Source organism: Carcharodon carcharias, chromosome Y (genome assembly GCF_017639515.1).
Source record: "Carcharodon carcharias isolate sCarCar2 chromosome Y, sCarCar2.pri, whole genome shotgun sequence".
Classification (NCBI taxonomy): Eukaryota; Metazoa; Chordata; class Chondrichthyes; order Lamniformes; family Lamnidae; genus Carcharodon; species Carcharodon carcharias.
In genome coordinates this window covers 2,955,718-2,970,546 of record NC_054508.1, presented here as the reverse complement: position 1 = coordinate 2,970,546, position 14,829 = coordinate 2,955,718, and positions in this window count along the sequence as shown.

Here is a 14,829-nt window from a genome sequence, read left to right as displayed (position 1 = left end):
CTTAATGGTAACCCTAACCCTAACCCTAACCGTTACACATGCTCCCGAACTCTATACAAAAAACAAAGCCTAATAATACATCTAACACCTAAGCCCTAACAGCTAACAATAACCCGAAGCATAACCTTAACCCTAATGCTAACCCTAACCCTAACCCTAAGGCTAACCCTAACCCTAAACCTAATGCTAACACTAACTCTAAACGTAAATCTAACCCTAACCCTAACCCGAACCATAACCCTAAGCCTAAGCCTAACCCTAACCCGAACCCTAACCCTAACCCTAAAGCTAACCCTAACCCTAACCCTAATGCTAACCCTAACCCTAGCCCTAAACCTAACACTAACCCTAACCTTAAGCCGAACCCTAACCCTAAACCTAATGCTAAACCTGACCCTAAAACTAAACATAACGCTAACCCTAAACTTAACCCGAACCCAAACCCTAACCCTAATGCTAACCCTGAACCTAACGCTAACCCTAACCTTAAACCTAACCCTAACCCTAACCCTAGCCCTAACTCGAACCATAACCCTAAACCTAATGCAAACCCTAACCCTAATACAGACTCTAACCCTAACCCTAATGCTAACCCTAACACTAATGCTAATCCTGACCCGAACGCTAACCCTAACCCTAAACCTAAACCTAACCCTAACCTTAACCCTAACCCTAACGCGAACCCTAAACCTAACCCTAATGCGGAACCTAACCCTAACCCAAACCCTAACGCTAACCGTAAAGCTAACCCTAACGCTAATGCAGACCCTAACCCTAACGCTAATCCTCACGCTCCCTCCCTCCCTCCTCATACACCCTGCCTCCCCCACGCTCAAACTCCCTCCCTCCCACCCTAAACCTAACGCTAATGCCGACAACCCTAACCCTAACACTAGCCCTCACACTCCCTCCCTGCCACCCTAACCCTAACCCTACTGCCGCTAACCCTAACCATAACAAAACCCTCACACTCCTTCCTAACCCTAAAACTAACCCTAGCCCTAACTCTAGCCATAACCCTAAGCCGAAACCCTAACCCTAATCCTAACGCTAATGCACTAACACTAAACGTAACCCCTAGCCCCTAACTCTAACCCTAATCCTAACACCTAACCCTAAACCTGACTCTGACCCTGACCCTAACGCAAACAATAACCCTCAACCTAATGAATGCACTAACCCTCACCCTAAACCTCTCCCTAACCTGCACTCCAACCCAAACACAAACCCTAACCCAAACACCTAACCCTAACCCTAACATGAAACATGAACTCAACCCTAACCCTAACCCTACCTGAGCCCTAAACTTAACCCTAACCCTAAACCTAAAACAAACCCAAACTTGAACATGAGCCCAAACCCTAACATGAACCCGCATCAGAACCCGAACCCTAAACGTAACCCAAACCCTTACCCTAACTCTAACTCTAATGCACTAACCCTAATGCTAGCACAAACCCTAACACTTAACCCATAACACTTAACCCTCACCCTAAACCTAACACTAATGCAGAGAAGCTAACCCTAACCCTAGCCCTAGCCCTAACGCAAACGCCAAACACCTAACCACTAAAACCTACACTCACCCTCACCCTCACCCTAAGCCTAACCTGACCCCAAACCCTAACCCTATTGCGCTCCCTCCTCACGTTCCCTCCCTCCGTAACCTTAATCCCTAATCCCAATCACTAACCCTAACCCTAAACGTAACCCATTGCCCTAACACTCACCCTAAACCCTTGCACAAGCCCTAACCCTAACCCTAACGTCAAACGCCCAACCCGTACACTAACCCTCACCCTAAGCCTAACCTGAACCCTAACCCTAACCTGAACCCTAAACATAACCCCTTACCCTAACCCTAACCACTAACCCTAACCCAAACCCTCACCTAACCCCTAACCCCAAAACCCAATCCCTAAAACTAACCCTAAACCTAACTCCTTGCCCTAACTCTAACCCTAACCCCTCGCCCTAGCACTGACCCTAACGCCAACCCCCTAACATTGACCCTGGCCAAGGCCCACTCCCCGGCCCCTGCATCGACCCGACCTGACCCTAACCCTAACCCTAACCCTAATCACTGACCCTGACCCTAACCTGAACCCTAATGACCCTGACCCTGACCCTAACCCATACCCTCACCCTAACCCCTATCCCTAGCCCTAACCCTAGCCCGACCCCAACTCTAACCCTAACCCTAAGACTAACCACTAACCCTAACTCTAAACATAACCCTAACCCTAACCCTAATGCGCTGCCTCCCTAACTCTAAACCTCACCCTATTCCCTAACCCTATCCCTAACCCGAAACCAAAACATAACCCTCCCCCTCACCCTATCCCTAAATCTAATGTGACTGGGCCTACTAAGCCTAACCATAACCCTAATGAGCTCCCTAACCCTAAACATAACCCTAAACCTAATGCGCTCCCTAACGCTAACCCTGACCTTAACCCTAAACTTAACACACTAACCCTCACCATAACCATCACCCACATCCTGACACTGAGTCTAAACCTAACCCTAAGCACCTAACCCACTAACGCTAAACCTAGCCAAAGCCCTAGCCCTAAAACTGGCACTAAACCTAGCCGTAAACCTAGCCCTAGCATTAGCCCTAAGTGTGGCCCTAAACCTGGCCCTAAATCTAGCCCTAGCCCTATCCGAAACCTGGCCTTAAACCTGGCATTAAACCTAGCCCTAGCCCAAAACCGAACACTGGCATTAATTCTAACACTAACCCTAGCCCTAACCCTAACCCTAACCCTAACCCAAGCCCTAGCCCTAGCCCTAACCCTAACCCCAACACTAATCCGGTGCCCTCGCCTTTCCCTAACCGTGACGTTGACACTAACCCTAATGCCCTAATACCTTAACCCTAAGCGTAACACTAATCCTAATCCTAATGCCCTAATACACAAAGCCTAACCCCTAATCGTAAACCCTAACCCTGACCTGTAACCCTAACCCTAACTCTAACCCAACCCTAACCCTAATACACTAACACTAAGCCTAACACTAACCCTAATGACCTAAAACCCGAACACTAACTACTAACCCCTTACCCTAAACCAAAACCCTAACCCTAACCGTAACCCTAACCCTAACTCTAACCCAACACAAACCCTAACCCTAATGCGGGGTCTAAAGCTAAAACTAACCCTAACGCTAACCCCAAACCCAACCGCAACCCTAACCCTGCCCCAACAACAACCCTAACACTAACCCTAACCCTAATCTGAGGAGTGATTTCTAAACCTAACCCCAACCCTAAGCGTAACCCTAACCCTAATGCTGTGGAGCCCCTTCTAACTCTAACCTAACTCTAACCCCCACTCTCACCCTAGCCCTAACCCTATTGTCCTCCCTCCATCCATTTTCACCTTCAACTAACCCTAATCCTAACCTAATGTGGTCTTCCTCACACTCATCAAGCTCCCTAACCCTGACCCTGAAAATGACCCTGACCTGAAACCAAACCCTAACCCGAACCCTAAACCTAACCCTAACGCTAATGCGGGGCCTTCCCTAACCCTAACACTAACTCTAACCTTAGCCCTCACCCTCGCTCTAAACCTAACACGTAACCCTAACCTCTAACCTCTAACCCTAATGCAGCCCTAGCCCTAAACCTAACCCTAACTGTTCCCCTAACAATAGCACTAACAGTAACCACAACCCTAAATCCTAAACCTCACCATAACCCTAAACCCTCACCCTAACCCCAACCCCAACCCCAACCCTAAGTCCTAATCCACACCGTGACCTTGAACCTGGCCCTCACCCTAGCCTGACCCCTAACCCTTAACCCCCAACAATAAATCCTAACAATAGCCCTGACAGTGACCCTAACCCAAATGTTCCCTACTGCTAAACCGAAGCCTACCCCTACAAGTAACCCGAACCCGCAACCTCAGCCTCACCCTAACCAATACTCTAATGCAGTGTCACTAACCCTAAACCTAAACCTAATCCTAACCCTAACCCGAACCCTAACTCTAACCCTAACCCGAACCCTAACCCTAACCTTAAATTTACCTGAACCATAAATCTAAACCTAACCCGAAGCCTAACCCTAACACTAATGCGGACCCTAACACTAAACCCCAACCCTAACCCTAACCCTAAACCTAAGCATAACCCTAACCATGACGCTAACCCTAATACTAACCCGAACCCTAACCCTAACCCCAAAAACTAACCCTAACCATGATGCTAACAGTAACCCTAACCCGAACCCTAACCGTAACAGTAAACCTAACACTAACCCAAACCTGAACCCTAACCCTAACCCTAAGCCTAACCAAACCCTAACCATAACCCTAATGCAAACTCTGACACTAATGCGCATCCTAACCCTAACCATAACCCTAACCCTTACCTAACCCTAATGCTAATCCTAACCCAAACGCTAACCCTAACCCTAACCCTAAACCTAACCATAACACTAACACTAACCCTAACAAAAAACCTAACCCTAATGCAAACCCTAACACTAATGCGGATCCTAACCCTAACCCTAACGCTAATCCTAACAGTTACCTAACCCTAATGCTAATCCTAACCCTAACCCTAACGCTAATCCTAACCCTTACCTAACCCTAACGCTAATCCTAACCCTTACCAAACCCTAACGCTAATCCTAACACTAACACTAAACCTAACCACAACCTTAACCCTAACCCTAACCCTAACACTAATGCTAATCCTAATCCTAACGCTAACCCTAACCCCAATCCTAAATCTAACCATAACCATAATAGTAACCCTAATGCTAAGGCTAACACTAACCCTAACCCTAACCCAAATGCTAACCCAGACCCTAACCCTGACCGTTCCACATGCTCCCGACCTCTAACCACAACAGTAAGCCTAAACCCAAATCTAACACCTAAACAATAACAGCTAACCCGAGCCTTAAACATAACATTAACCCTAATGCTAAACCGAACCCTAAACATAACCCTAACCCTAATGCTAACCCTAGCAATAATCCTAAATCTAAACCCAACCCTAACCCGAATACTAACCCTAACCCTAATGCTAACCCTAACCATAATGTGGACCTTAACTCTAGTCCTAACACTAACCCTAACACTAATGCTAAACCTCACCCGAACGCTAATCCTAACCCTAACCCTAAACCTAACCCTAACCCTAACCCTAACCCTAACCCGAACCCTAACCCTAACCCTAACCCTAACCATAACCCAAAACCAAACCCTAAGCTTAACCCTACCGTAACCCTAAACCTAACCCTAATGAAAGCCCTAACACTAATGCGGATCCTAACGCTTAACCTAACCCTAACCCTTACCTAACCCTAAAGCTAATCCTAACCCTAATGCTAACTAAAACCCTAACCCTAAAACTAACCATAACCCTAACCCTAACCCTAACCATAATGCAAACCCTAACACTAATGAGGATCCTAACCCTAAGGCTAACCCTAACCCTAACCCTAAACCAAACAATAACCATAACCCTAACCCTAACCCTAACCCTAATGCTAATCCTAAACCTATCGCTAACCCTAACCGTAACACTAAACCTAACCATAACCCTAACCCTAACCCTAACCCTAACCATAACCCAAAACCAAACCCTAAGTTTAACCCTACCGTAACCCTAAACCTAACCCTAATGAAAGCCCTAACACTAATGCGGATCCTAACGCTAAACCTAACCCTAACCCTTACCTAACCCTAAAGCTAATCCTAACCCTAATGCTAATCCTAAACCGATCGCTAACCCTAACCCTAACACTAAACCTAACCATAACCCTAACCCTAACCCTAACCCTAACCATAACCCAAAACCTAACCATAACCCTAACCCTAACCCTAACCCTAACCATAACCCAAAACCAAACCCTAAGCTTAACCCTACCGTAACCCTAAACCTAACCCTAATGAAAGCCCTAACACTAATGCGGATCCTAACGCTAAACCTAACCCTAACCCTTACCTAACCCTAAAGCTAATCCTAACCCTAATGCTAACCCTAACCCTAACCCTAAAACTAACCATAACCCTAACCCTAACCCTAACCCTAACCATAATGCAAACCCTAACACTAATGAGGATCCTAACCCTAAGGCTAACCCTAACCCTAACCCTAAACCAAACAATAACCATAACCCTAACCCTAACCCTAACCCTAATGCTAATACTAACCCTAACGCTAACCCTAACCCTAACCCTAAACCTAACCCTAACCATTACTCATGCTCCCGACCCCTAACCACAAAACAAAGCCTAAACCTAAATCTAAAACCTAAGCCCTAAAGGTAACCCTAACCCTAAACATAACCTTAAACCTAATGCTAACCATAACCCTAACCCGAATGCTAACCCTAACCCTAATATTAATGCTAACACTAAACCTATACCTAAATCTAACCCTAACCCTAACCCCAACCCTAAACATAACCCTAACCCTAACCCTAAACCTAGCCCTAACTCGAACCCAAACCCTAAAGCTAATGCAAACCCTAACCCTAATGCGGACCCTAACCCTAACCCTAATGCTAAACCTAACACTAATGCTAACCCTGACCCGAACGCTAACCCTAACCCTAAACCTAAACCTAACCATAACCCTAACACTAACTCTAACTCGATCCCTAAACCTAACCCTAATGCGGACCCTAACCCTAACGCAAACCCTAACTCTAACCGTAACCCTAACCCTAACGCTAATGCGGACCCTAACCCTAACGCTAATTCTCACACTCCCTCCCTCCCTCCTCATACTCCCTGCCTCCCGCATGCTCAATCACCCTCCCTCCCACCCTAACCCTAAACCTAAAGCCGCTAACGCTAACCATAACCCAACCCCCACACTCTCTCCCTCCCAACCTAACCCTAACCCTAATGCTGCTAACCCTAACCCTAACCCTAGCCCTAGCCGTAACCCTAAACATAAACCCTAAACCCTAACCCGGAACGCTAGCCCTAGCCATCACCCTAAACCGAAACCCTAAACACTATCCCTGACCCTGACCCTAACACTAGCCCAAAACCTAAACCTAACACCAACCCTAATGCGGTGTAATGCAGTGTAACCCTAACCTTGACCCTGACCCAGAGCCCGACCCGAACCCTAACCGTGGCCCTCACTGTCACCCTCACCCTAACCCTAACCCTAACCCTAATGCAGGGTCTAATCCTAAACCTAGAGATACCCCTAACCCTAGACCTAGCCCTAGCCCTAATCCTAAACACAACCCCAACCCCACCGCTACCCTGACCCTAACCCCAACCCCAGTCACGAACCCTAACCCGGACACAGTCCCTGACCTTAACCCTGACACTAATCCTAATCCTAAGACTAACACTAACCCTAAACCTAACCCTGAACCTAACTCCTAACACTAACCCCTGACACTGAAACCTAACCCTGACCCTGAACCCTAACCATAAACCTAACCCCTTACCCTAACCCTCACCCTAATCCTAACCCCTACCTCTAACCCCTCAAACTAGCCCTAACACTAACCCTAACAAAACTCTAACACCAACGCATAACGCTAACCCTAACCCCAAACCCCTAACCCTAAACCTGACCCTGACACTGACCCTAACAACAACCCTAACCCTAACCCCTTAACCCCAACACTAAATCTAACCCTAACCTTAGCCCTAGCCAGATCTAACACTAGCCGTAAACGTAAACATTACCCTAATATCGTGAACAAGACCCCCACACTCACAAACACGCAAATCCTCACGCTCCCTCCCTCCCTCCTCATACTCCCTGCCTCCCGCACGCTCACACTACCTCCCTCCCACCCTAACCCTAACCCAAATGCTGACAACCCTAACCCTAAACCTAGCCCTCATACTCCCACCCCGCCACCCTAACCCTAACCCTAATGCCGCTGACCCGAACCATAACCCAACGCTCACACTCCTTCCTAACCCTAAAACTAACCCTAGCCCTAACTCTAGCCATAACACTAAACCTAATTCCCAGCCCTAATCCTAACGCTAATGCACTAACACTAAACGTAACCCCTAGCCCCTAACCCTAACACTAATCCTAACAGCTAACCCTAAACCTGACTCTGACCCTGACCCTAACGCAAACACTAACCCTCACCCTAACGCACACACTAACCCTCACCCTAAACCTCTTCCTAAAATGCACTCCAACCCAAACCCTAACCCTAACCCAAACAGCTAACCCTAACCCTAACATGAACCATAAACTCAACCCTAACCCTTACCCTACCTGAGCCCTAAACTTAACCCTAACCCTAAACCTAACACGAACCCGAACTTGAACACAAGCCCAAACCCTAACATGAATCCGCAACAGAACCCGTTCCCTAAATGTAACCCAAACCCTTAACTTAACCCTAACTCTAATAGACTAACCCTAACCCTAGCACAAACCCTAACACATAACCCATAACACGTAACCCTAACCCTAAACCTAACACTAATGCTGAGCCGCTAACCCTAACCCGAGCCCTAGGCCTAAGCCAAACGCCAAACCCCTAACGACTGAACGCTACACTCAACCTCACCCTCACACTAAGCCCAACCTGAAGCCGAACCCTAGCCCTATTGCGCTCCCTCCTCACGCTCCCTCCTTCCCTAAACTTAAGCCCTAATCCCAATCACTAACCATAACCCCTTGCCCTAACCCTCACCCTAAATCCTTGCACTAGCAATAACCCTAACCCTAACACCAAACGCCTAACCCCTACACTAATCCTAACCCTAAGCCAAACCTGAACCCTAACCCTAACCTGAAACCTAAACATAACCCCTTATCCTAGCCCAAGCCCTAACCAATAACCCTAACCCAAACCCTCACCTTAACACCTAACCCCAAAACCCAAGCCCGAAACCTAACCATAAACCTAACTCCTTGCCCTAACCCTAACCCTAACCCCTTGCCCTAGCCCTAACCCTAACGCCAACCCCCTAACATTGACCCTGGCCCAGGCCCACTCCCCGGCCACTGCATCGACCCGACCAGACCCTAACCCTAACCCTAACCCTAACCCCTGACCCTGACCCTAACCCGAAACCTAATGAACCTGACCCTGACCCTAACCCATACCCTCACCCTAACCCCTATCCCTAGCCCTAGCCCTAAGACTAACCACTAACCCTAACTCTAAACATAACCCTAATCCTAACCCTAACCCTAACTCCAATACCAACCCTAGCACTAACCCTAACCCTAATGCTGAGGAGCCGCTGCTAAACCTAACCCCAACACTAAGCGTAAGCCTAACCCTAATGCTGTGGAGCCGCTTCTAAATCTAACCTAAATCTAACGCCCACCATCACCCTAACCCTGACCCTATTGCCCTCCCTCCATCCATGTTCACCTTCACCTAAGCCTAATCCTAACCTAATGCAGTCTTCCTCACACTCCTCACGCTCCCTAACCCTGACCCTGACAATGACCCTGACCTGAACCCGAACCCTAACCCGAACCCTAAACCTAACACTAACCCTAATGTGGGGCCATTCCTAAACCTAACACAAACTCTAACCCTAGCCCTCGCCCTCGCCCTAAACCTAACACCTAACCCTAACCTCTAACCCTAACACTAATGCGGCCCTAGTCCTACACCTAACCCTAACTCTTCCCCTAACTGTAGCCCTAACACTAACTCTGACCCTAAACCCTAAACCTCACCCTAACCCTAACCCTAACCCTAACCCTAACCCTAACCCTAACCCGAATCCGAGCTCTAACCCTAACCCGAACCCTAACTCTAACATTAACATAACCCGAAAAATCAATCTAAACCTAACCAGAACCCTAACCCTAACCCGAACCCGAACCCTAACCCTAACTCTAACCTTAAAACTAAAACTAACCCTAACCCTAAACCTTACCATGACGCTAAACCTAATACTAACCCGAACCCTAACCCTAACCCTAACCCTAAAACTAACTGTAACCATGACGCTAACACTAACCCTAACACGAACCCTAACCCTAACAATACACCTAACCCTAACCCAAGCCGTAACCCTAACCCTAACCCTAACATTAACCCTAATGCAAACACTCACACTAATGTGGATCCTAACCCTAACCCTAACGCTAACCCTTACCTAACCATAATGCTAATCCTAACACGAACGCTAACCCTAACCCTAACCCTAAACCTTACCATAACCCTAACACTAAGCCTAACCCTAAACCTAACCCTAATGCAATCCCTAACAGTAATGCGGATCCAAACACTAACGCGAACCCTAATCCTAACCCTAAACCTAACCGTAACCATAACCCTAACCCTAACCCTAACCCTAATGCTAATCCTAACGCTAATGCTCACCCTAACCATAACCCTAAACCTAACCATAACCATAATCCTAACCCTAATGCTAACCCTGACACTAAACCTAACGCTAACCCTAACCCTAACCCTAATGCTAACCCTAAATCTAACCCTAACCCTTTCACATGCTCCCTTCCCCTAACCACAACAGTAAGCCTAAACCCAAATCTAATACCTAAACCCTAACAGCTAACCCTAACCCTAAACATAACCTTAACCCTAATGCTAACCCTAACCCTGAACATAACCCTAACCTTAATGCTAACCCTAACACTAACCCTAAACATAAACCCAATCCTAATCCGAACACTAACCCTAACCCTAATGCTAACCCTAAGCCTAATGCGGACACTAACCCTAACCCTAATGCTAACCCTAACCCTAATGCTAACCCTGACCCTAACGCTAATCCTAACGCTAATCCTAACCCTAACCCTAACCCTAACCCTAACCCGAACCCTAACCCTAACCCTAACCCTTACCCTAACCCTAACTATAACCCAAAACCTAACCCTAACCTTAACCTTACCCTAACCCAAATCCTAACACTAATGCGGATCCTAACCCTAAACCCAACCCTAACCTTTACGTAACCCTAATGCTAATCCTAACCGTAACACTAACCCCAACCCTAACCCTAAACCTAACCATAACTAAAACAGTAACCCTAATGATAACCCTAACACTAACACTAAACCTAACCATAACCCTAACCCTGAAGCTAACCCTAACCCTAACCCAAACCGTTCTTCATGCTCCCGACCCCTAACCACAAAAGAAAGCCTAAACCTAAATCTAGCACCTAAACCCTAACAGCTATCCCTAACCCTAAACATAACCTTAACCATAATGCTAATCCTAACCCTAACCCTAATGCTAACCCTAACCCTAATCCTAATGCTAACACTAAACCTAAACCTAAATCTAACCCTAACACTAACCCGAAACCTAACCCTAACCCTAAAGCTAACCCTAACACTAACCCTAATGCTAACCCGAACCCTAAACCTAAACCTAACGCTAACCCTAACCTTAACCCGAACCCAAACCCTATCCCTAATGCTAACCCTGACCATAAGGCTAACCCAAACCCTTAACTTAACCCTAACCCTAACCCTAACCATAGCCCTAACTCGAACGCTAACCCAAAACCTAATGCAAATGCTAACCCTAATGCGGACCCTAACCCTAACCCTAATGCTAACCCTAACACTGATGCTAACCCTGACCCGAACGCTAACCCTAACCTTAAACCTAAACCTAACCCTAACCTTAAAACTAACCCTAACTCGAGCCCTAAACCTAGCCCTAATGCGGAACCTAACCCTAAACCAAACCCTATCGCTAACCGTAACCCTAACCCTAACGCTAATGTGGACGCTAACCCTAATGCTAATCCTCATGCTCCCTCCCTCGCTCCTCATACTCCCTGCCTCCCACCCTAACTCTAAACCTAATGCCGACAAGCCTAACCCTAACACTAGCCCTCACACTCCCTCCCTCCCACCCTAGCCCTGACACTAATGCCGCTAACCCTAACCCTGACCCTAACCCTAGCCGTAACCCTAAACATAAACCCTAAACACTAACCCGGAACCTAGCCCTAATGCAAGACCTAGCCGTAACCCTAAACCTAAACCCTAAACCCTAACACTGATCCGGACCCTGACCGTAACCCTAGCCCAAAACCTAACCCTAACACCAACCCTAATGCGGTGTAATGCAGTGTAACCCTAACCTTGACCCTGACCCTGAGCCCGACCCGAACCCTAACTCTGGCCCTCACTGTTACCCTCACCCTAACGCTAACCCTAACCCTAATGCAGGGTCTAAACCTAAACCTAGAGATAGCCGTAACCCTAGCCCTAGCCCTAGCGCTAATCCTAACCAAAACCCAAACCCCACCCCCACCCCCAAACTGACCCTAACCCCAACCCCAATAACTAAACCTAACCCAGACACAGTCCCTGACCTTAACCCTGACACTAATCCTAATCCTAAGACTAACACTAGACGCTAAACCTAACCCTGACCCTAACCCCTAACACTAACCCTAATCCGTAACCTCAATCAATAACACAACCCTAACCCTAACCCCTTACCCTAACCCGTGACCCTGAACCCTAACACTGACCCTGAACCCTAACTCTAAACCTAACCCCTTACCCCAACCCTAATCCTAATCGTAACCCTAAACTCTAACCCCGCACCCTAGCCATAACAGTAACCCTAACAAAACTCCAAAACCAACGCCTAACTATAACCTTAACCCCAAACCCCTAACCCTAAACCTGACCCTGACACTGACCATAACAACAACCCTAACCCTAACCCGCTAACCCCAACACTAAATCTAACACTAACCCTAGCCCTAGCCAGATCTAACACTAGCCGTAAACGTAAACACTAACCTAATACCGTGAACCTGCCCCCCAACCTCACACACACCCTAACACTAAAACTAACCATAGCCTTAACCCTAGCCATAACCCTAAACCTAATCCCTAACCCTAATCCTAACGCTAATGAACGAACACTAAACATAACCCCTAGCCCCTAACCCTAACCCTAACCCTAATCCTAACCCCTAACCCTAAACCTGACTCTGACACTGACCCTAACGCAAACACTAACCCTCACCCTAATGCACACACTAACCCTCACCTGAAACCTCCCCCTAACCTGCACTCCAACCTAAACCCTAACCCTAACCCAAACACCGAACCCTAAACCTAACATGAAACATAAACTCAACCCTAACCCTAACACTACCTGAGCCCTAAACTTAACCCTAACACTAAAACTAACATGAACCCGAACTTGAACACGAGCCCAAACCCTTACATGAACCTGCACCAGAACCCGAACCCTAAACGTAACCCATACCCTTAACCTAACCCTAACTCTAATGCACTAACCCTAACCCTAGCACAAACCCTAACACTTAACCCATAACACTTAACTCTAATCCTAAACCTAACACTAATGCGGAGCTGCTAACCCTAACCCTAGCCCTAGCCCTAACCCAAACGCCAAACCCCTAACCATTAAAACCTACACTCACCCTCACCCTCACCCGAATCCTAACCTGAACCCGAAACCTAAACCTGTTGCGCTCCCTCCTCACGCTCCCTCCCTCCCTAACCTTAATCCCTAATCCCAATCACTAACCCTAACCCTAAACGTAACCCCTTGCCCAAACCCTCACCCTAAACCCTTGCAATAGCCCTAACCCTAACCCTAACGCCAAACCCCGAACCCCTACACTCACCCGCAACCTAAGGCTAACCTGAACCCTAACCCTAAACATAACCCCTAACCCTAACCCTAACCCTAACAACTAACCCAAACCCAAACCCTCACCCTAACCCCTAATCCCAAAGCCCAATTCCTAACCCTGTAGCTAAACCTAATTCCTTGCCCTAACCCTAAACATAACCCCTCACCCTAGCCCTGATCCTAACTCCAAGCCCCTAACATTGACGCTGGCCCAGGCCCACTCCTCCGCCCCTGCATCGACCCAACCTGACCCTAACCCTAACCCTAACACTAACCACTGAAACTTACCCTAACCCGAACCCTATGGACCCTGACCCTGACCCTAACCCATACCCTCAACGTAACCCCTAACCCTAAACCTAGCCCTAGTCCGACCCCAACCCTAACCCTAAACCAAAGACTAACCACTAACCCTAACTCTAAACATAACCCTAACCCTAACCCTAATGCGCTGCCTCCCTAACTCTAAACCTCACCCTATCTCCTAACCCTATCCCTAACCCGAAACCGAACCCTAACCCTCACCCTCACCCTATCCCTAAATCTAGTGTGACGGGGACTACTAACCCTAACCCTACTAAGCCTAACCCTAACCCTAATGAGCTCCCTAACCCTAAACATAACCCTAAACCTAATGCGCTTCCTAACGCTAACCCTGACCTTAACAAACTAACACTCACCATAGCCCTCACCCACATCCTGACGCTGACTCTAAACCTAACCCTAAGAACGTAACCCACTAACCCTAACCCTAGACCTAGCCCTAGCCCTAAACCTGGCACTAAACCTAGCCGTAAACCTAGCCCTAGCATTAGCCCTAAACATGGCCCTAAACCTGGCCCTAAACCTAGCCCTAGCTCTATCCTAAACGTGGCCTTAAACCTGGCCTTAAACCTAGCCCTAGCCCTAACCCTAACAATAGCCATAACTCTAACATGAACCCTAGCCCTAACCCTAAACCTAACCCTAACCCAAGCCCTAGCCCTAGCCCTAGCCCTAACACTAACACTAATGCGGTGCCCTAGCCTTTGCCCTAACCCTGACACTGACAGTAACCCTAATGCCCTAATACCTTAAGCCTAAGCCTAACACTAACCCTAATCCTAATGCCCTAATACACAAACCCTAACCCCTAATCATAAACCCTAATCCTAAACCGTAACGCTAACCCTAACTCTAACCAAACCTTAACCCTAATACACTAACCCTAAGCCTAACACTAACCCTAT